The following is a 24,106-nucleotide window of genomic DNA, read 5'->3' on the forward strand; positions in this document are numbered from 1 at the left end:
TGCTCAGAGCAGATGTACAGTCTGTGTGGCTGGCACCTAGCCAGATGCAGGGTCAGTGAAGGTGCCACGTCAGCTGCACTGATCTACTTACTGCAATGCAACAGACCTGCCAAACTGGGAGTTTGAAGCATCCTAGGTGAACTCCACCCAAAATAAAATGAACCATTTAGGAAAACAACTGTAGTCTAGATGGAGCTGTGGATCGTTGTTGCAGACAGCGTGGGAGATTCTGGCAAAATAAACTTAAACAAAACAATCCCAATGTGATGAACAAATCAGTTTGACAAATTATCAGCAATTTCTTAATCACAAAAATCAAAGCTATGAACCGGAAAGCAGGTGATCTGTACTAAAAAAAAACACATTGCGCAACGTTACCTTTAAGATCTTCCACACAAATAGTGCTAAATAAACATTACTTGTTCCTCAGACTGCAGGAGCTGAAGACAGAATAGATGAATTTTTATGATTCACCAGTTTATAGCAATACACAATAACAGTTATAGAGAATAATCTATGTAGGCACCTGCACAGGTGATCATCTCATTATGGGGGTTATTCTGGTTGAGTCGGATGACTCCGAATGCGGACGACCAGCCGATGGTTGGTGTTGGCGCATGTGCAGAGGCGTATCTGCGCATGTGCGAACGCCGCGCACATTCGAATACGGCTTTTGAATTCTGTACAGAAAACGATCGGTCGGAGCAATCCGAACAGGGGGTGGAGAGGGGCGTGAAGGGCTGTTTGGGCTCATTACCATATGCGTATGCCCCGCGTTTCATGGGCGTTCCCATGAAACCGCTGGGCGTACGTATGGTAATGCGGCCAAGACACATGTGTGGGGGGCGGACATATGACATAGCCCGATGCAAGCTGCCCGCCCATATCCCTGGAGAAATGCCATGGTCTGGAGCACTCGTGCTGCCTGACCACTCGGTCCTGCATTCGATGGTTGGCGACCATCGAATGATGGGGAGGTTTCCACAGATAGAGGAGGTGTTCACATGAAAAATCCACTTGCGGTCCGTTCGGTTGGTGTCTTACCGCATTCGGACGGTGTGAGCGATCCGTACGGAAGGCGGGGCTAAGAACGCTCGGTTCCTGTCCGAAAATACGCATCCGAATCAACCAGAATAAGGCCCAATGTGTCATCACACTCATTGCTCACTCTGAATAGGTTACATCTAACAGTATAGAGAAGAGTTTGTGATCGGAAGTTTATGTGTTCCAAAAAAACACATTCCACCCATTGTCCACACAATGGGCCCAATTAAGACCTGAACGGCCAGGTGCGAATTTGGACACTGGGCAATTTTTGGGCTTCTGCGCATGTGCATTGTGCAATGCCTGGATGCACTTAGGACCGTTTACACCTGCACTGGGTGGAATGCGCTGGAAAGGGATGAGATGCTACAACTACGTCAAGTACAGTAAAAACTGTGACCAAACACAACACACAAGCAGACTGGGAAAGAGATGCCCTTACTCCAACGGGTGCATGGTGTGATGTGTACATGGGCTCCTGAGTCCAGTGTAGTGCTGCACTATAAACTTGTGCCGGCAAGCGGGTTCCTCCTTCTCCTCAGCTCCATCTTCCCAGTGACATCAAATACAGTGAGCATTCGCCATCTTCATATGGGTGGGAACATGGCGGCATGGAGAGAGAGGGATCGGCTTACCGGCACACGGTAAAATGCTAGGCTGGAAGGGCTTGCTGCTGGAAGGGCTTGCTTGCTGCACTGCACACGCCTGCTTACGTGATTATACACTTGATATGGGATGCGATCAGGAACCTGGCGGTTGGCATACTGATGGTTATAATCCCGACAGTAAGTACTGTGATTGAGGTTCGGTTTCGGGTTAGGCATTATGAGAATGATTAAGGTTAAGCATTATGGGAATGGTTAAGATTAGGCTGTGGGAGGTTAAGATTATACTGCAGTAGTGGTTAAAACACTTACTGAGATCTGTTGGGCTTCTGAAAGTTGAGATACCACTGCCAGTGTTCTGACTATCCAGATAACGACCGCCAAGATTCCGATACCGTCTACTTTATACACCCCCATATAAGCAGTATGAGTTGTAGCTGGTTAGGGGCAGGTGCATATTATGGATGACCAAGGCCCTATGTACCCGAAGCAGCTTTTGATTCCATACTGTCCCACCCGTTTACGGAGATCTGTAGATGAAGAACTTTTAGCAGTACCTAGAATCTCCCGTAATTCGTCTGGGGGTGGAGCTTTCAGCCATGCGGCTCCAACTCTATGGAACTCACTGCCCCGCACAGTTCGAGAGACCCCCATTTTAGAATCCTTAAAAACAGACAAGCATTTCCTTAATTCCTTTAAGTATTGTTTATGAAAAGCTTTTCAGTGTTCCTGTACTGTATTACATTTATTCTAAATAAAATTATTATTATTACAGTCGCTGGAACAAGAAAAAACATTTCTGGCTGTTTGCAAATGCTCTGCTGACACTGATTGGTGCTCTGTTCATACCCTATGCACAGATTATGCGTTTATTAGCCCGAATATTTACTTACAAGATGGTGGTTGCTTCTGTTGTATTAGAGATGGACTCCTAAGTTTAGTTAGTGCCTAACAGTGGGTAATAATTTACTACATGGGCACAATTGGTATGTGCATCTCAGTCTCTACATATGGGACAAAATAATCTACTTGGACACGCAACACTATTATTCTGCCGCACTCCAAATTTATTGATACCACGGGGATAATTCAATTAGCCTGGGGGCTATCCAATTAGCCCCAAAACCCAGCACTATGAAGATTTGTTTTCACCTGCCCCGGAGGCAAGCAGCAAGAACCTCCAGATAATTGACCCATTTTCATTATTGCTGTAGTAAAAACACATGAAGCTGAGAACTTTTCTCGGATCTTGTGTGTTTTTCCACTTTAAAACACATTAGGTTTTTTTTTGTCAGGGGGAAAAAAAGCAGGCTGCAATTGAATCGCCCCGAAAACATATCATGCAAAAAATACCGCCGTAAAGACCATTTTTTTTTCACCCAAATTTTTTTCAGGCACAATTGAATTCCCCTTTTCAATGTATAGTAACAAAAGTCTTGGATATACTGTAAATGACAGTTATTTAAAAGACTGACATAAAAATGCCCGACATCGAGATCCAAAGTAGAAAAACACATTACATGCTTTCATAGATACTGTAGGCCTTATTTGTTATTTTTCCTAATATGTAGCAAAACTATAATATATATACAGCATAACAAGTACAAATGATTCCTTTATGCTCAGTGCCTGGGGATATCATGTACTGGTCACTGAGTTAATATATACGCTTCCATACACGGATATACAGTATCCACACTCACATTAATTTTCTTAATTTATTAAGACCAGTTTGTATGTTTTTTCTCTTTGCATTACTGACTACACTTTACCAATTAAACATTGTCAGTCTCCGCTGTAACCGAATCTCCGCTGAAACTCACAAGCGAGATGTAATCTGGACAGGCCATTTGGAATCATTTTTAAAATATGTAAATGTGGACATTCTTCTGCGCGAATGAATCAGTACGATAAAAATGTCTAGAATGGCAGGATAATCCATTCATATGAGGAGCTGTCAGGAGCGCCTTCACTTATACTGTAAAACTAAACCAGCCTCACAATTTTTTGTTCGATTTAAAGACTGGCTCATTCATGTTCGTTAATTCTCTCAGATTTCGCCCAGAATCAGCTAAAACAACTATGTACAAATGCCTCAAAATACAGAATATATAAATTCTAAAGTCTACTGAACTACAATTGTCCATGACAAAGACTGATGCCTGATTCAGGGGTGCACACAAATGCCAATGCAGTTGCGATAACATACACAGCAATTCCGCAAAAATATGCTCAAGTCGCGGCTGTGGCTATTGGTTCACAGATACCCACAGGTGGTGTCTCTAATCCTCTGATTGGGTGCACAGACGCACCATCGGACACAATAGGGTTGCTCGGGAATGTTTGTTTGGCGCCATTATATCTGCATATAATGTCACAGGCTTTTACACACCCCAAAACGGTTGTAACATGTCTACATTTGGCTCGCTCCCCCTATTAAGTCCTGAAAAACACTCACTGATTGTCAATAATTCTACGAACAAATCTTCACTGTGATTGCTGTGAATATTTCCAATGCCACCATTGGTACCCCAGTCCACACCAGGTAATCCATCAGGATGCATGCAGAGTACTTGCTCAAATCCACAAAAAATTGGCAGTGCATCCACCACTGAATCAGGCCCTAATGGTGTGTACACACGGTGAGATTCCCTTGCTATTTGAGTGATATACAATCTGCATGCGATCTGCTTACGATCTGCATGCGATTTTGACTATATAGTCAAAATCTCAGTCTGGATTGTACCGTGTGTACACAGCATAAGTCTAAAAGAACTATAAAACTGAAAGTACAGTACATGTTGCTCTATACAAAACAATAAGGGCCAGATATATCATTTTTAGTGCGGATGTAATAAATAATTTGAGCGAAATGCAAATTTTCATGGGAATTTGGCAATGTATTATATATTACATCTGGGCTTGTATCTACTGCTAGGGGTTGCAACAAGATTTTTTGCTGCCGTAGGATTTAATTTCAACTATGTATTAGATCAGTGGTTCCCAACCTGGGGTACTCTGCATACCAGTTAGGGGTACTTGAAAGTAATATTGATAATGGCGGAAGATGAAAAAGTATTTTGATGGCAGAAGAAGAAGAAGACCCATTGCTATGGAGAAGAACCATGTTGTGTCACTTATGGTTCTGTCTTCAGCGTCATCAGCATCTCATTGTGCTTTTACCTGACCAGCAATCCAATGGGAGCTACCCGTGCTGCCCTCAGACCTCAGCGATCACCTGCCCTGCGCTGACACTGGTGGAAGAAGCAGCAGCATTAATCCTACTGGTGTAAGTGGGAACCCTGGAGACAATACACAACCAGCGGCCAGACACGGAAGGGCATTATTCCTGTCCGCTACTCCTTAATATAAGGACATGCATAAGGATACGCATACCGCTCACTTCCACTCCACTCATAAGTACTGTCTATATTTTAAATTGAGAGGAGGGGGTACTCATCAATGAAAAGCCTAATCAAGGGGTACGGGAGATAAAAAATGTTGGGAACCACTGTATTAGATGGCATGATGAGCTGCACTAACACCAGGCCGCCGGAGTGACCCGGAGGTGTAAAGGTGTCAGTTACATCACACAGTTCAATCTAATTGCCACACCAGAGATTGTTGCAGTTTTAGACACCGGATGGCATAAGGTAGCATTGCCGCTACAAAGATGTTAAGAAAAGAATGACATTACATGAGAATACACTTGTTTGTACTCATCAATAAGTGCAATACCCAACCTCTGGATGTCCGGTATACTGGTATTTTAGGGTCTGGCTCCTGAGACTCTCCAGCTAAAAATGGGATTATTAGTATGATTTACAAAGGAGCATCCCTTTACACAACAAATACTATTTTTGAGAAAAGTAATCTCCAATGGATTTGCATAATGGCATTATCAGCAAAGTTAATATGTTTAAGATGTGAGTTCTTCTAGTAAGCCAAAAAAGATAGATCTATAGGAATGTTGTGCTCCATGATGTTCCTGGACTAGTTCAGGGCACAGGCCTGGACTGCCCCACCGGAATCCATACGCCACCCTTAGTCGACCCGGCTTAGTGAGACGCGTAAAGATAGCCGGCGGCCGCTAGAGTGGCGGTAACGCTAGTTAGACAGCGGCGGCTGATCGGAGGGACTATGGTCGACGGACACATGGTCAGCAGGACTTTTTCAGGATTTTGTGGCACCGGTCAACTTGGATCATTATTTACTATTGAAGTGGACATAGAGTTAGAATAGAATAGTGCCCGAAGCATGGAAAGCTGGACACTGTGCACATATACGGTGTCTCCGGGGACCCGTGTGACATTCGGCACCAAAAATTCCTGAAAAAGTCCCATTGACCATGGTCCCGCCGATCAGCCACCGGGTCGACTAAGGGTGGTCGCTCATACCATGGTCTATCTAAAACCTGTCGACCCACTATACCACAACCTTCCCACCAGGAACATCTATACCAACAAGATGGAGTTTCAATGCTGGAGTAGCTTACTGAACATGAACATATAGTATAGTACCACGTGACTACAGGGACACATTGCCAAATTCTCCATGTCAATGAAGATGATAAAAATGAGAGGCCATACCTGGTTGGACGAATGCCATTGCTATGAGAAACTATCTATTATTTTAACTAGCAAATGAGATATATGTACTTATGCACTGGATAAATACCCCTGTTCTAAGTTACCTCTGTCTAATTAAGGGTGATGAATAATAATAGACTCTCATTTTGTGTAGGAGAGTAAATAAATATCTGAAATACAGTACTGTAGATATAAGATAAAGTAATACAGTATATAATAGTTTATTTAAATAGTAACGCAATACCCGGGTGTTCAAACCTTCACTCCTGAGCAATTGGTAAAAGCGGTCTCTGCTGACTGTTTACTTCATCACTCAAAAGAACAGACACAAATTTATATAAGTGATGCATATAATTCAACGATACAAAAGGTATAACAAAACTTATAAATGTAAAAAACTCTTCTGAACCAATAAAATATCTAGCAGGACCCAGTAATACAAATTTAAAACAACATACACAAAAGACAAAAGCGTGCTTTTTTTTTATTATTTGAGCATATATATATATGGCTAACTACTCCTCACCTCTATGAGGTAAAGTACCGCCACTGACAACTAGAGGCCACATTACTACTTTGTGTGCTAAAAAGATGTCATAACAGAAAGCGAAAGCTATTTTTTCGGGGATGCTGATCTGTTTCAAACTTCCTGGGTATGGAGAGAGGGAGCTTTGAAGACAGAGATTGGAGGTTGGAGCAGATAGGGACTGGGGGTGGTGTGGAGAGTTTGTGGATTAAAAACGGTCGTATATAGCGTATATACGCAGCCTAGAGAACAGGCCTGAATGGGGCCATAGGCCCCATTATCGTATGCTAATTAGAATTTTGGAAACCCTTAAAGGCCACCCCTGTAGGAAGTACAAGGTACGTGTTCCCCCAACAGAGGAACTGCTCGTTGACTTTAAAATTAATTTTGCATTTGCTCCATCTAGGTCTAGTAGAATCGGGGTTGCCTACTTTGGAAGTCTCCTATCTGGGAGAAGCCTGGAGAAGAGACTGTAAGCAGCACTTTGGGGGGCGGGGTCCGATGAAGACGTCGTGAAGCCACGCCCCCAGTACTGAAAATCCCACAATTTGTGGATCTTCTAGTAGGGGCGGGGCTTAATTTTGAAATTTGCATATTTACCCCCACCCCCGGAAAGCTGCAAATCGCTGTAATTTGCAGCTGTGGTCAGGGAGATTCGGGGGGGGGGGGGGTTCCAGCGGTATCAGGGAGGGGTGCCCACCTTTCCGGGAGGGGGACCCGATTTTAGGGAGCCTCATGGTAGGCAACCCTGAGTAGAATACATTTTCCGAAATTACAGCAAAAACAGTTAGCACACGCAGGTCATATTTCATCCACTATGCGACATGTCACTGCATTTTACATGCATTATTCACAATGGCTAATCATGTCCTTAAACAATAAACAGCCAGTCAGGGTAAATAATCTGATGTATCCACCATTTTAAATGGTTACAGCTGTTTCCAGCACATGTACTTAAAATGCTAATTGCAAATGTCATTTTAATGTACAAAGGAAAATTTTACTTGATGGAAAAGCAAAAAAAAAAAAAAAATATTACTTTTACATTATTGTGCTACTAAAACAATTGAGTTTTGACCTTCATTGTAACATGTTAATCATGGAGTAAGAAGGGATCTGGTGGCAGCTGTAATAGAGATGCATGGACAGAAGGAATGCGTGACTTCAGATGTAAAATCTGCTCTAGAAAGATTTCTTTTATAAACCAATAGTTATAGACGCAGGGTATGGAACTCAGCCAAGAATCTGGATTTTGATCTCCAGTGAAATTATTCAACAAACGGTATTTATGCTTTGATGTAAAGTGTATACCACCGCCCTAATTAAAACAGAGAAAAAAGAGCTACAGTAAGGTACGAATGCTTATACTTCAATCAGATTTTCCTTCATGACTTGACTTATGCACAAAAATGCAACAGGAATAGAATGAATTGCAGTTAGCAAATCATACTTTTCTTCTTTCAATTGCAGGCGTGTACAATATGTACTAAAATCTCCCATATGCAAAATTCCCAATGGAATATTATGAAATACTGTACAGAATCTTTGGGGCAGCACGGATGGTGTAATGGTTAGCATTACTGCCTCACAGCACTGAGGTCATGGGTTCCAGTCCCACCATGGCCCCAACTGTGTGGAGTTTGTATATTCTCCCCGTGCTTGCGTGGGTTTCCTCTGGGTACTCCGGTTTTCTCCTACAATCCAAAAATATACTGGTAGGTTAATTGGCAGATAAAAATTAACCCTAGAATGAATGCGTGTGCATGTGGTGGGGAATATAGATTGTAAGCTCCACTGGGGCAGGAACTGATGTGAATGTTCAAATATTCTGTGTAAAGCGCTGCGGAATATTTATGCTATACAGGTTGAGTATCCGGTATCCGGACATCCCTTATCCGAATTATTCCAAAAACCGTGGTTTTTGGAATCATTCAAATTTTTTTTTTTTTTAACCCCCTAACCCTCTTTTCATACTTACCAAGTCCCCGGGCGTCCACAGCAGGCCTCCGGCATCTTCTCCAGGGTCTCCAGCGGTCCCAGGAATGCATTGCGCGAGTGTTCGCGCGCGCCGGTGATGTCACCGGTGCGCGCGCACACTCGCGCAATGCATTCCTGGGACTGCTGGAGACCAGGAGAAGATGCCGGAGGCCTACTGTGGACGCCCGGGGACTGCGCGGATGCCGAGCACCATCAGGGGACAGGTAAGTATGGCTACAAAAATATATTCCAAAAACAGGAAAATTCCCCTATCCGGAATGCTCGTGGTCCCGAGCATTTCGGATAGGGGATACTCAACCTGTATAAATAATTGGCAATAAACTTAATAAATAAATCTTTTGAGCATGACTGAGATGGACAACACTGATTTCTGATGGTTCTCTGTACACAAACTTTATTTCATGCATAAATGATTGAATATTGTTTATTAGACAGAATTATATGCAGGCTGCGTGTTTAAGGTGTATATGAAACATCAATGTATTCTGTGTTTAGACTTGGATCCCATTCAACGGTGGCTGCAGCACCGTCCATATAATGTGGCGGGCAGCATAGCAAATATAAACCTACATGTGATTACGGTAGGTATGCAATACATCTATAGATTGTAAGCTGGCAGCAGGGCCCTCTAACCTCCAAGTCTGTCTGTTACCCAGTTTGTTTTATCGCTGTCTACTATTGTAAAGCGCAACGGAATCTGCTGCGCTATATAAGAAACTGTAAATAAATAATAAATAATGCTGGATGTTTCCCTGGGTGGATATGCAGCTCCTAGGACTCAGCATGCTTTACACATGCCTAAGTCCACCCTCGGGATCCCATTGGCCAGTTTCACAGGAGCCTAGGGGATGGTTTAGGATTGTGTGAAACATGCTGATTCCCCGGCATGGCACAAGATGTTTTTAGCGCTGGCGATCCCAAGGGGAACCATCCTATATATTGCATACATGATCGCATGTACTGTATGTATATATGTGCTAAGTGCCCCCCCTACATGGTGTGCGCTGATGCCGCTGCTGTTCCCATTCCCCAAGATATCGCATTATGCAAAAATGATAAAACAAGGAAAAAGCCAACATCCAAATGACTTCTCGACCCAAGCATTTTGGATATGGGAAACTTAACGTACATCTATATGAGTTGTCAGTTAGAGTTTGGGCTCTATTCATTAAGTTCTGCCTATCATTTCCACTGTCACATTAACCCGAGTTATTGCCGAGTCTACCTGGGTTGTCATTCAGTGGAAAAGGATCCTTACAAAATAATGCGGGTCCAGTGCAGTGTTCCCTCTAAGCTGTGCGCACGTGCGCGCGCACACAACTCGACGAGCATGCGCACAGACATTACAACAGAGCGCACAAAGCAGCAGTGGTCCCTTTTTGCAGTTGTGGACTTAATTAAAGTGTGTTTCACTCATTAACTACATTGTGTGCTGTGTTTTGAATGTTTAAATGTTTAATATCATTTTGAAGTAAAGTTAACACAAATGCTGAACGTCATTTTCCAGTTATATATAAGTGACGCACAAAAATTAAAATTTCCTTCCAAAGTTGCACAGCCAAAATCTTTTGCCGCACACAGCCTTCGTAAAATTAGAGGGAACATTGGTCCAGTGACCCGGGAACCCAACCTGAGTAGTTTCCAGGTGTCGAGCCCAGGTTGTGATCCAGTTAAAAGCCTGTGGAGAGCTGGCTTACTGGTGCTTGGAGATGTAATTTCCAAAGTTCTTTATTTTTTATCATAGAGATGGCAATAAATCTGTCAACCACTGCTCCATTCTCTACACTCTTATACAAACTTTCTTGTTACCAGACTTACATGTGCATGGGCTCATGCTGATCTAAGAAAATCGTAGTTAAGGAACTCACAGTGACAGACTCAATATGGACAAAAATGTAAATATTCTATATCGATATGTACTGGATAGATAGACATACAGTATGGTGTGGCAGCCTCAAAGTCATTGCTATGGTGGTGGCTTTAAGCAATGCAGTGGTAAATGATGGCTCTGGGGAGATTTTGGGCTCCGTAGTTCCACAGGTATCAGGAGCTGTTAGGTTAAAGGATCTTTTCTCTTAACCATTAGCTTTTAAGGGGCTTAATTATCAAGTAATATTTGAGGCATATCAATCCAGTTTTGGGGGGGTAACACAAATTAAGGATCCTCTGAATGTATGAAGGAGGGAACACAGCTTATATCTCTATATCTGCTGGCCTACAGGTTTCTATGGAGGAGCTGCCTAACTGACAAAGTCACCAAGTGTTGGATTGCTAAGCATTCTTGAGTTTGGCCTAGCAGCTAACGCTATCTTCAGATGACATTAGCCCCTGTAAACCATTAGTTACAGATTGCAGAAATGACAGGGAAAGTGTTCCCTCCAGAAGTCTCCTCGGTCCAAGCTCCACAAGTGGAAAAAATATTGCTTTTGCGATAATTTTGTGTCTTTACGCATTGAAGGTACTGGCTTCTTTTGGACTCCCTATTACTGCATGTGATGTTGACCACATTCGGGTGAATGTTTAGTTCTTATTGACGTAAATAGCTGTAAAGTCTCAAACCGATAATTAGTAAATATTCCCATAATTGTTAGAACTGGATAGAAATATAGGGGCTGGTGTGATTCCTGTCATCACTCTGCCTCCACCGTGCAGGGGCAAAAATTTTTAAGGGCCCCCTATTTAGCAACTGATGGTGATAAATGTATGTAAAACATATTAGACAGTAAAGATGGGCCTCCTTCAGCTATGGGCCCCAAATGAGCTGCGCCCCTTGCACCTATGGTAGTTACGCCCTAGCTACCATGGCAACAGAGGCTTAATTTTGTATCATCACACCAAGCTGCCACTTGCCCCTGACCTCATAGATCTCCCCCACTGCATATCCTGCTGGGAACTACTGAAAAGTTTTTTTAAAAAAAGTAGTTTCATTTTCTACAGAATAAAACTAGTTATGAGCTAGTTACACTTTTATAGTCCACAATTTTAGAAAACATCTAAAATGGGTCGATTTCAAATGCCTAATAGTTAAATAAGCATTTACAATACATATTAGCATTATGCATGCAAACTGGAACCTGATGAAAAACTAATTATTTTTGCCCCCATTATCACTAAATGTGTCGAATTAAAACACAGTTGTGCTAATCAGTACAGACGTTCTGGTTTAAGAAGGCAGCGCATCTTTTGCCAGAAGCTGTGAGTGTTCCACCCCTTACCAGCGCCTCTTCTGTTTTTGATGTACTGAACTAAACACAACTTTACAACCGCCAACTGAACTGACAAATGTAAATAAGAGTAACACGTTTGGCATACGCAGCACATAATGTGAAGTTTAGTGTTGAATGAATGAAACATGTTCCACTGTGAGACAAAGGGAACTAATTAAGTAATTTTACCGATATCCGCTAAATGAGCAAGCAGCTGTCTGGCATACAAATTTCATTATTTCCAGTCTAGGCCAGGCTAGCACTGATACTGAGTCAAGCCATACATCTGTGAGTAATAGTTTATGATGGGTTATCACACTGGAAGAGAACCACGTGTTTCCCTGTTGCAATAGCCACAGAGCAAGCTGTATTATAGACATGACTGGTATTCCAAAAATCCGACAGTGAGCAACAAATGACTCACTGTCGTGTGGTGACTAATTTGGGGCTGACTCGGCGTCCATGACGTTTGATATGGTGCTGTTATGTGATCACTGTAGTGTCTGCTTGTGGTATTGTTTCTGCATCATAATGTTATTATGTCTGGCTGGTATGGCTAAACATATCCTTCGGTTAATTGCGATATTTACACTCACGTATTAATTGTTTGCAAAAAGCCGTATGCTTTAAATAATATATAAAATACTAATCAGAATGCGCTTTCAAAAGTTGCAAATACATTCTCATATGTTGAACATCGTTCTGAGATAACAAAGACTCAATATTAAAACTTATTGGGGTCATCAGGGATGCCAAAAGGAGAGGGGAATGGGGCAGGAGGTACCGATTACCTGGGCCCTGGCCTGTTGGAGGGGCCTGGAGCAGCTGCTGGTGCTTGAGGGGGGGGGGGGGGGGGGGGCGCTTGCACCATGCATAGCATTTTTCAGGTTTATTTATTATTTATTTATAGTTTATTATATAGCGCAGCAGATTCCGTTGCGCTTTACAAATTGTAAACAGAGATAAAACAAACTGCGTAACAACAGACAGACTTGGAGGTTAGAGGGCTCTGCTGACAGCTTACAATCTTCTATAGATTTGTTTTATTAATGTGACAGGGCCACACCTCCTGGACTTAGGCCACTCCCACACAGATCCCATGCCCAGTTGGCTTTTCTACTGCCCTGGGTGCCTGCTCTTCCGGTAGTGTGGGGGACTACCCCAGAATCTTTTTTGCAATGGGGGCTGCATTTTTACCAAATTTATCACTGCATTCTGGAGCTTAGGCCCAAAGCTTACTCCAACTCCAGATGGTTTTAGTTAGTGTACAGCAGCTTATGGGCTGGAAATGTGAGACGGGGTGCTGCAAGGAGAAAGCAGACACAATCTGGAACTGTGAGCTGATGCACTGGTTGGGACTGGAACGTGTTGCACTATACAGTAGGTAGGGTTGTACCACAGACTAGAACTATGACACGTATGGGGGACACTGTAGGGAAGACGTAGGGACAGGCTGGAACTATGAAATGAATCACTGCAGGGAGTATGTAGGCATGGGCTTGCACTGTGAAGTGAAGAACAACATGAAATTCTGATGCAGACTGGAACTATGAGATGAGCACTTTGCCATTTGTGAGAGCACAGGATGGAAATGTGAGATAGAGCACTGCGGGAAGTGTGAGGACACAGGATGTAACTGTGAGGAGGACTATAGGAAGTGTTAGGGCACAGGATGGAACTGTCAAGTGCAATGGAATATGCTGCGCTATATAAGAAACTGTAAATAAATAAATAAAATAACTGAAGGTGAGGACTGCGGGAAGTGTGAGGGCACAGGATGGAACTGTGAGAGAAGGACTATGGGAAGTGTGAGGGCACAGGATTGAACTGTGAGATGGAGCACTGCGGGAAGTGTGAGAGCAGAGGATGGAATGGGCACAGGATAGAACAATAAGATGAGCACTGTGGGAAGTATGAGGGCACAGGACGGAAATGTGAGAGGAGGACTATGGGAAGTGTGTGCGCACAGGATGGAACTGTGAGATGGAGCACTGCAGGAAGTGTGAGGGCACAGGATGGAACTGTTAGATGGAGTACTGCTGTAAGTGTGAGAGTGCAGGATGGAACTGTGGGATGGGGCACTGCTGTAAGAGTGAGAGTACAGGATGGAACTTTGAGATGGAGCACCCAACTTCCCTGTAGGAGCAGACAAGTATGGAATAGGTGGCATTGGTTAAACAAATCAAAGTTAAACATTAACTAATTCATATGTAAGCAATATAATTTTACAGCCAAATATAGAGGTATGGGACCTTTAATCTGAAATCTGCTAACCCTGAATGTACCATAAACTTGAAAGAAAGAAAAGAGAAACAATTACTACTACTTGGTGATAACATCAGACTGACAGAGATAATCATTAGTCATTTTAAATGCATTTTAGAATATTTGAAGTTCCAAGTTACGGGAACCACCCTTATCCAGCGGCATGTTCAGTGGAGTTCATGCGGCTGCTGTTGGGCCTGGTAATATGTGACTCTGCTCTGGAGGCCCCTGATCTGCTGTCTGAGCACGCATGAGGACCAGACCATGAGCAGTGAAGCCATGTTTCCAATATTGTGATGACATCAACTACACATGCTCTAGCTCCTCATCTTTTCACTAAGTATAGAGGAGCCTCTTAAGCTGGGTAAACACTGGACGGCATTTTAATCAATTTTGCAGATTGTGAGGTTTCGGAGTGACAACATCGAAATATCATCCAGTGTGTATGCACAATGTCACTGATGATATACGCTACCGAAAGTTGTCAGCACCATCCTCTGTCATCTCTACATGTAGGATGATGGAGGATACCCTTAGCGAGAATTTTGTAAGGGCCCCCTATTTAGCGGCTGATGGTGATGATTGTATGTAAAAGATGTTACTTAGATAGTAAAGATGGGCCCCTTCAGCTCCGGGCCCCATAGCAGCTGCACCCCTCGAACCTATGGTAGTTATGCCCTTGCTGGTAACCCCACCAGGATCCTTTCACGCAAGATATACTGCAGGTATACGCGTGCACCCAGCTTCAGACCCTTAAAACACCACAAACACACGCACACATAAAAATCTAAATAAATAACAACAATAAAAAGCATGCAACATATTCCAACTCAAACCTAAACAAACAATTAAGGCGGTAAAGAAAAATAGAGAAATATATAATAAAAGTTTTACTATCTATAAAACAAAATTGTGTTGTGAATATGTTAACACCGCAAGTTGAGTTCCCTTATGTATAAAGACTGTCTAACACAATATAATCCAATCCTTAAATTGGTGGGCGTAATATTGGTAAATAAATAAAAATAATAACTTTTATGATAGTGCAGCCTATTTGTTGACCAAACGGCCAATCTAAGTCTCCAGCAAACAACGTCAGCAGATTCTAGGAGGTTTATAGACTTTATTCACGATTGCATCATAGAAAACTTGCTATGAGCCCGCAGATCACACGGATTTGATAAGTAAACCTATAACTGTTTTACTTGCAGGACATAAAACACGTTGTTTGAGAGAATATAAACCAATAAACTTACTTTTGAAAAGTAAAGTTCACTTCTTTAAAAAGCTATAATTGCACTGACCCCGTGTCATGACAGGTCATGCTGAAAATTACACAGGCATCAACTATCTCAAAGAGGCAATTGGTGGGATCATCTCAAAGAAGTACTTTAGGATTCCTATTTACTAATCCACAAACTCATAAAACAGAATTGTCCTGGACATTATTGAAGTGATATTTAGAAAACCAGCCCTGAGAGTACAGAATTGAGGCATTAACTTTTTTAAGAAGAAATGATAGTTAGAAATGCAATTATTTTCTAAAAAGGGGAAGACATAAACAATGATAAACAATTATACAAAAAAAAACACAACAACAAATTCTAAAATAACTGAGAGTAAAATTATATTTCAGTAGGAGATACATATAATAAATCAACATATTTTTCAGGGCTGAATTAAACTTGATATCCACAAAGCAACATAAGATACTAATATTTGACATACTCCTGTTTTAGCTTCTAAAAAATGCTCATTAATTACATTTGATTTCAAGGGTCACTTCGGAACCGCCAACAATTATGAGATGACCTTATAACTTCCAGCTGGGAACTTTAAAAGGTATTTTTAGACCAGTGATTTTTCGAATTTAAAAAAGACAAAAGGCAAAACAGATTTAACATATTTTTTAGAATATCAAATGTATGCTAATATATATAAGACGCTATATCACACTACATACTAGACCTAATTTGGTATAATTTAAACTATTCACAGAAACGGAATCTTCTGTTCTGCCTTCTACGTGCGTTTCCAAAGGACCATTAGGTATGTAAATATTCAAACCCATGTTAGGTGATATTAACATTGGTTGCCATATACTCAAATGCCCATTATTACAGATATTGTGGACCCCTATCATTGGACCGGGTCCAACACAGAATTTTCCTCATTAACCTAAAAACTGAGTAAAACCCCAAGACCCTTAAAGATTGGGAACACACCGGGGCTACCTTGACCCTACAAAAGGGATAATCCGGGTATGTGAATTACTATATGCCTTCTTGCTTAAAATAGCATTAAAATACTGCTTATAATAATTTTTCTATAATTATTAGTTAATCATTCCTGTGAAGAGAAGACTACCACAGCCCTCACACAAGAAATTAGACGCCTGTATATATATTGAATTTTCTTTAGGTATGTTAACCATTTTGAATTACCTCTACATGAATGTATAAATTAAAACCTTATGCATATATATAAAAAGGACCTTTCCCTTCAGACATCTGAAATCTACCCCACTGAGGGAGTTCACCACAATCCTAGGAATTTTGGAACTATACAAGCTGGTAGAAGCATTGTTAAAATCACTACCGGTATGCGATAAATTATTATTTTTTGGTACGTCCTGTATCCTTCAAACCATCTCACTTCATGAAAATCTAAAGTATTCATTATGAAACGCATGGTTCTCCCACAGATTTTCTGAGTCTGCCCTACTGAGGAATATCATTATTGTCTACGCTAATCTGAGGAAACATATGCTAGTACAAGCATTTTAATATCACAATGGTATGTTGAATACCCTCCAATTTATCCTCAATCCTATTTTCTATCAAGTCCTCTTTTTATGCTAATATGCACTTCTCTCTAGCTATGTTCTGTGCTCGTTCTCCTAAACTACTTATATAGTCTTAAGGACCAAGAGGTCCGCATGTTCTTAACCCTTTTTTAACAAATATTAATTTTATAATGTATAAAATGTGCATATTTTTTGTATTTGTATCTTGTTTTGTATATGTATTGGAAATATCAGTATGTAATATACCATCATTATTATGTTTTACCTGCAGTACTAAACCCCTGATGAAGTCTTTTTCAAGACGAAACGCGTCGGGTTGCTTGTATTTCCGAAAAGGATACCATTTCCAGATGTGAAAATTATCTAATAATAAAAAGCACACTGGTTTTTAAAAAAATATTTGTACTGTTTTTGTATTTTGACAATCTATTGGTGGTTAAAAAGCGCTCTCTATACCTCCTTTCTTTCCATTTCTAAACATCGCCTCCCACTAACAGGGGGGGCTATAGAGTAGCCGCTCACAACTTAAGGGCGCACGTGGGGTCATTCTGTTGTTGATATATATATATACATATATATATATATATATATATATTGTACAAGGCATAGAGGACACTCACCAGTCTTCTTCTTAAGCAGATATATTTATTTCATCATCCCAACAGTAAAGTGCAAATAGTGCAAGACAGTGGGCCAAGGGCTGACGTTTCGGTCTGACTCCAGACCTTTTTCAAGGCCCCCACTCACTCCTCATAAAGTGCAATACCCACCATGGCCCTAACTGTGCAGAGTTTGTATATTCTTCCCGTGTTTGCGTGGGTTTACTCTGGGTACTCTGGTTTCCTCCCACAATCTAAAAATATACTGGTGGGTCAATTGGCTTCCAACAAAAATGAACCCTAGAATGTCTGTGTGTGCATGTATATGTGGTAGGGAATATAGATTGTAAGCTCCACTGGGGCAGGGACTGATGTGAATGTTCAACTATACTCTGTAAAGCGCTGCATAATATGTATGCGCTACATAAGAAACTGTTAATAAAAATAATAATAATAATAAATGGAAGGAGATTATGTTGAAAAATAAATATTTTGATTTCATTCTTAACGCAGGTACTTATTCATCCACCCTCCTGTATATATATATATATATATATATATATATATATATATATATATATATATATATATATATATATATATATATATATATATAGCAACTAAGGCAGCACTCCAGACAAAGAAAGAATCTTTATGCATCTGGTTCTATATACCGTTGGGGACCATCGGTTTTTCTCGGATTTACTCAAATCTCAAAGGGGGATCTTATTGGCTATCCAAAACACGTGACAGCCGATAGCCAATCGAAAAAAAATCAGAAATTGCGATAATTTGGCGATAAGAACCGAGTAAACCCGTTCATCTCTAGTTATTACCGGTTTTGTTTTATCACTTTTCTGTCACTGTGATGGAATTTGTTGCACTATATAAAAAACTGTTAATAATAGTATTAATAGCAATATTAATAAAAATAATGTATAGGGGGGAAAAAAAGTCTGGTAAAACCTGACCAGCAGGCCTTTCTCCTTTTATAAATCTATCACCTTATCTCTAGTTGGTAACGTGATTCCATCAGTCAGGATGCCGGCGGTCAGAATACCAACAACGGCGTCATGGGGGGCCGAATCCAGACACATTTAACCTTCCCATCCAGTACCCTAACTCTCTACTACTGCATCCTAACCCTAACCCTTCCTGGTATACATACGCTCGGGATTTTATGCAGTGTCGGAATTCTGGCACTGATCATCCTGACCACCAGAATGTCACCTACATCCCATTTATCTCACATACAGTAGTGTGATGAAATAATCCAAGGACTAATACACTCTCCTGTTAGTTGCAGGTTACAAACACAATCTTACCATGCAACAGTAGACAATAGCTAAGACAAAAATACAAACATGTAATGAATGTATATGAACATAATATAGAAAAGGTTTATTTTCTAGATTCATTGATGGCATGCATCCAACAAGTAGAGCTGCATTAATATAAGTATTTATTTTGTTTAATGAAACTTTATTAAGAGTGTGTTGAGCGTTTCTATAAGTATATTGATTTTTTTTTTTTTAGGGAGAAGTGTATCCGTACCCAAAGTATATAATAAAATGTCAATACAAAGGAGAGACGCAGCGCAGATTTGGTAGGCCAGCCGCACACACGCCCACATCAGAAATCACATGAAGTCACCATTTTTCTCACTCCTCATTGTGTGAGTATAGGCAAGGTCTGACAGAGACAGAATAACAGTCTACGCTGCCTCGAATTAATCTGTCATCATGTCAAATAAATCAAACAAAATAAAGGGGAGAGAAAAAACTTATCACATTCAGGACAGATACTAAAGGATGTAACAGAATATTATTCACACGCGGGTAGACTTTAATGGAACTTTCCTGACAAATAGAAAGTATTGTGCTATCTAAAGACATCAGTTGTACGGTTATACAATTGGTTTGTACCACAGGCCACAATAGTGCCATGCGGAGAGGCAGCTGCACGGAGGTGCCAACTTATTACACCAACTTCTTGAAAAACATCTGAGATTTTTACTCCTAAAAACATGGGAGTCAAATACTAGAATCCTAAATGTAATTATTCCGATCATTTAATAATGAAACTTAATTCAGTATATATTGTATTTATGAGTAGGGCTTATGTATATTAAGCAGTATTTACAAAAAGCATTGTATAAGTACAGTATAGCTTCCCACTGAGCGTTATTTGCTGCAGTGGGAGACAGAAATGTTTCTTGAAAATATTTGCACTAACTTTGTAACATTTTATATCTATGCTTCTACTAAGGTTGGTGGATGGGGGTTGTGTATTAGGGAACCCATTCCTGCCAATGTAAAAAAAAAAAAAAACATAATCAGATAATGATTTATTTTATCCTTGTTGCAAGTATGGCCAACGAGCTCAACAAAGATGATAAATTAGTTGATGTCCATATCCATTGGGTAAAACAAACTAACAATTAAGTGCTCAGTCCAAGATATACTGTAGCTGAGGTCATGGGAGGAGCAGGGTATGTAGCACCGCTGCACGATACCACCATTCGCTCACTTGTACACTAGCAGATAGAACCATAATGATGTGACTCACACTAGAAGACTGGGGGGCTTATTTACCAAAGGTAGATTGGGTTTGATGTTGGGTTTCGAGATTTAAAAACAAACGTTAACTAACAGTAAAAAAAAATAATGCTAGTAGACATTTGGTTTATACCCTGAAAATCGAACTTTGGTAAATAACCCCCCCAGACGGACCACTTTATTATGGAAGGGAGTACGATCCGTGAGGATGCTCTACTCTCACAGGAACAGTGAGATGTACAGAGGCTTATGGATACAGGGGGCACTACAGTACACAGACCGATTCACCACACACTAGCAGCAAAGACTGTGGCACATGTTCCATCTTTCCAAACATATCACAAGAAAGATAAGACCAACAGAACAGGTACTGGGAAGGGGTGTTTCACAGTATATGTGTGTGTGTGTGTGTGTGTGTGTGTGTGTGTGTGTGTGTGTGTGTGTGTGTGTGTGTGTGGGTGGGGGGGGTGGAGACAAACCAGCATGCTGCTGGGGGCCGCATGAAGTCTTATTCAGAAGACATGGGATGGTATTCAATTGTTTTTCACCAGTATTTCAGCTCGTTATTCTCAGGGATGTGAGCTGAAATGTGAGAATGTGTGCATAAACGTGACCATAATGAGCACGATATGCACAAAAAAATAGATCAATTGAGTAGGCGCTATATAAGAAACTGTTAATAAATAAATATCACCCTACGATCTCTCATCACTTTAGATGGGAGATTGGGTGTGATATAACAATTGAATACCACCCATGGAGTCTTATTCAGAGTGTTTTTTTCCTCTCGCCACCCACTATTAGCAATGGACCGAAATTTCCTCTCTTTGTTCAGCACTTGTACGGTTAAAAAAGAAAACAAATAATACTTCAGGCTGTTCCTAAGAGGTTAACTGAAGAAAGTAGTGTGCTGTAAGCCTAGCTGCAGAACATACATGGCCGTCAGTCACCTCTCAGCAATGAGGCATGAGCATCCAAGACTTTCCTCCATGTTGAGAAAGGTTCTACAGTTACAGGCCCAACATTTCACGGGAACATCTGGAGTAAATATATGTTAAAACCATCCAGCTGACCTTATTTATTTATTGCTTGTGACACTGTTCCTGGCAGCTGAAACCAGCACAAAGCATCAGCTTACCAAGCCCCGGGTACATAAAAGTAGAATGCACAATTACTTGGATGAATGTGGATAAAAATATTACTCTCTTGCTCTCTCTCTCTCCCTCATTTGTCAAGGAGATGAACAGTTTATATACCAATTCTATACAAATGGTTTCTGTAAAAGCATCATACAGTTCTTGCCTACTTCTGCAACTAGGGAGCTTTCCTCAGCTCCCAAGAAACTACTGTACAGCTAGCTTCATGCATCTGGTCACTTCCCCGGTCAAGTGGGCGGTCCAGTCGATTGATGATGTGACTTGTAAATTGCATCTTGATCCTAATTGTGCCATGAATTGGCTTCCATTGCTTAGTAGTGGTGAGAAGCCACATAGCGTCTCATCACAATGAGTTATATTCTTCAATTGAGATACAGTAACCAATACGTTTCACACCTGAAGAAGGAAAGACCGAGGTTTGTTCCCATACTTTCCTGAGTTGTGTGAAAGTTAAATAGCGGCAAAACAAACAAATTGGGAAAGCTCAATAATTCCTCTTTCATGCCAAGCCTCTTGCACGGGTTTTGCCAGGGCAAGCTGGCACAACCGGGGTCTTGGCTCCATATGAAAGGGTTAAGCTGGGTTGTACTTCATGGATCTCAGACAAAGGTTATAATCAGGTCTGAGGCAGTGTGAAAGGCATACCCAGGTCATGCCTAAAAGGTTCCTGATTGGCAGCTCAGGGGTGCTGGGAGATGACATCATCTCCAAGCAGCCTGTATTAAGGCCAACACCCATAAAGTACCATAAAGTCAGTGTGAAAAGCGTAAGTAATTTAAAGTGCCCGGATTCTGTGTTCAGTATCTTGGGTCTAAGTTGGGGCTTCAAGATGCAGGCATTGGCCTCAGCAAGAATATCTTAAAATGGCAAAACCAAGCAGGATTTGCCTTTTGAACTGCTACCACATTTTAATAAAATAAAAAAGGGCTGGTATCACGTCGATGGCTGCATCTTGCAGGTTGCTACAAGTATCTTTTACAGGACTCACCTAGCCCGAGTCAACAAGATGGCAGGAGCATGGATGCTGGACCTTAGGTAAGTTACATAGTTACATAGTAGGTAAGGCTGAAAAAAGACTTGCGTCCATCTAGTTCAACCTGGTATAGATATCCATTGCTGATTTGGTAGGTTCTGGTATTTTACAGACAAATTATATTTCTTATTTGTACCCATGGATGTTTTTCTCCAGTAAATGTTTGTCCAACTTTGCCTTGAACGCATTTAATGAGCCAGCCGTTACCACCTCTCTGGGAAGAGAGTTCCAGAGTTTGACTGTTCTGACCGTAAAGAAATTCTTTCTACTAGCTGAATGAATGAAAGTAACCTACTTTACTGAAGACATATTTTGGGGTGTAATTATGAATGATACTAAACACTACAAAAGGAGTAGTGGATGTTACAGCAAACACGTAGAACAGTAAGACTACTTAGAGAGTAGTTCTACAAGTGTAGAACATACAGTATGCCTTTTCACACATTATCATTATTATTCTCTTTGGCGAGATTAGCCATACTCACTGCACGATGTAATGAACAAAAGGATGATACCACGTTCCATCCATCGGTACTTATGTAATATCTGGGCTCCCGTTTTTCTTATGAGACCGCGTCCCCTTGCGGGGCTCGCTGCGCTCGCCACGCTTCGGGCGCGGTGGCTCGCTGCGCTCGCCACACTATATAAAATCAACTCCATGCGTAGTTGGATAGTAGGGGTATGAAAAAATGGGGTGCATTTAACATGGGAGCCCAGATAATACATAAGTACCACTATTAGTGTAGAATAGTATCCTCGCTACAATATATAGTAATAAGTGGTTTTCAGTTGACTTGTACGGTCTCCGTCCCTTTCGAACGGACAGGAGGCTGAGTTCTCATACTTACTGGTCTATAAAAAAAAATCTACCTCCACTGGTTTGGCGGTTGACGCACTTTAAGAAAAGAAAGCACTCAAAGTTAAATAGCCATCGTTTAAAGTGCACTAATTAATTAATGAAAACAAATAAGCAAGATAACAATCCTGTCTATAAATAGGGTATAATTATCTACCGATTTAATCTTTTTTTTGATGGTAACTGATGGGGTACTGCTATAATTGCCGGGGGTATACAAAGATGGCCGGATAGGTGAGAGGTCGAGGCTCTGAACACTGGCAGGTGTAATAACAAGGAGATGTTCTTTGTAAAGGAAATGCAAACAAGTCTTTGCCTGAGGACAAGGAGGCCCAGACCTCTTGCATGCACATTCCTGTGATTGACAGTTGTAACACTATGTCAAGGGCACAGTAGTTGGGGGCACTTTCTGTACTTAACAAAGCTGAAAGTTGAGAAAGAGTTTAACAGTGGATCTGATCTTCTAACTGACACGGCAAAGCATCCTGTAAACAATGTAGTCAAAGGAAAGGTGCTTGTCTGGTGACAAAACCGAGAACGACCAAATGGGTGATTTTCAGTTCATTTCAACACCTGTTGTGTAGTGAATTATTTCTCTTTTAACCATTTACGAATCTGTCATCTGTCCACAGAAATACTCAATCCACTCCTAATCATACAGTAACTGCCGTGACGGACAGAGAGCGGAAGAAACTATGTCTGTGATGCAGGAAACTAACAGCATGCTTCACTACTCTGCACAACTTTGCTATGAAACATATGAAAAAAATATGAATCAGCATTACTATTATTAGTATTATTAATTTTGTATAGTGTATTTCTTATATAACTATAGAGGCAGTGCCGAAAATACATTACGCTGGG

At 41.1% G+C, this 24,106-nt stretch overlaps 1 protein-coding gene across 12 annotated transcripts in view; it reads right to left on the reverse strand.

The window, feature by feature from the left end:
- ERC2 (ELKS/RAB6-interacting/CAST family member 2) overlaps positions 1-24,106 on the reverse strand; it is an 875,436-nt gene that overhangs the window by 179,728 nt on the left and 671,602 nt on the right. The gene's annotated exons all lie outside the window — the stretch shown is intronic.

The sequence above is a fragment of the Crinia signifera genome, chromosome 8 (assembly GCF_055691185.1).
Source record: "Crinia signifera chromosome 8, ASM5569118v1, whole genome shotgun sequence".
Classification (NCBI taxonomy): domain Eukaryota; kingdom Metazoa; phylum Chordata; class Amphibia; order Anura; family Myobatrachidae; genus Crinia; species Crinia signifera.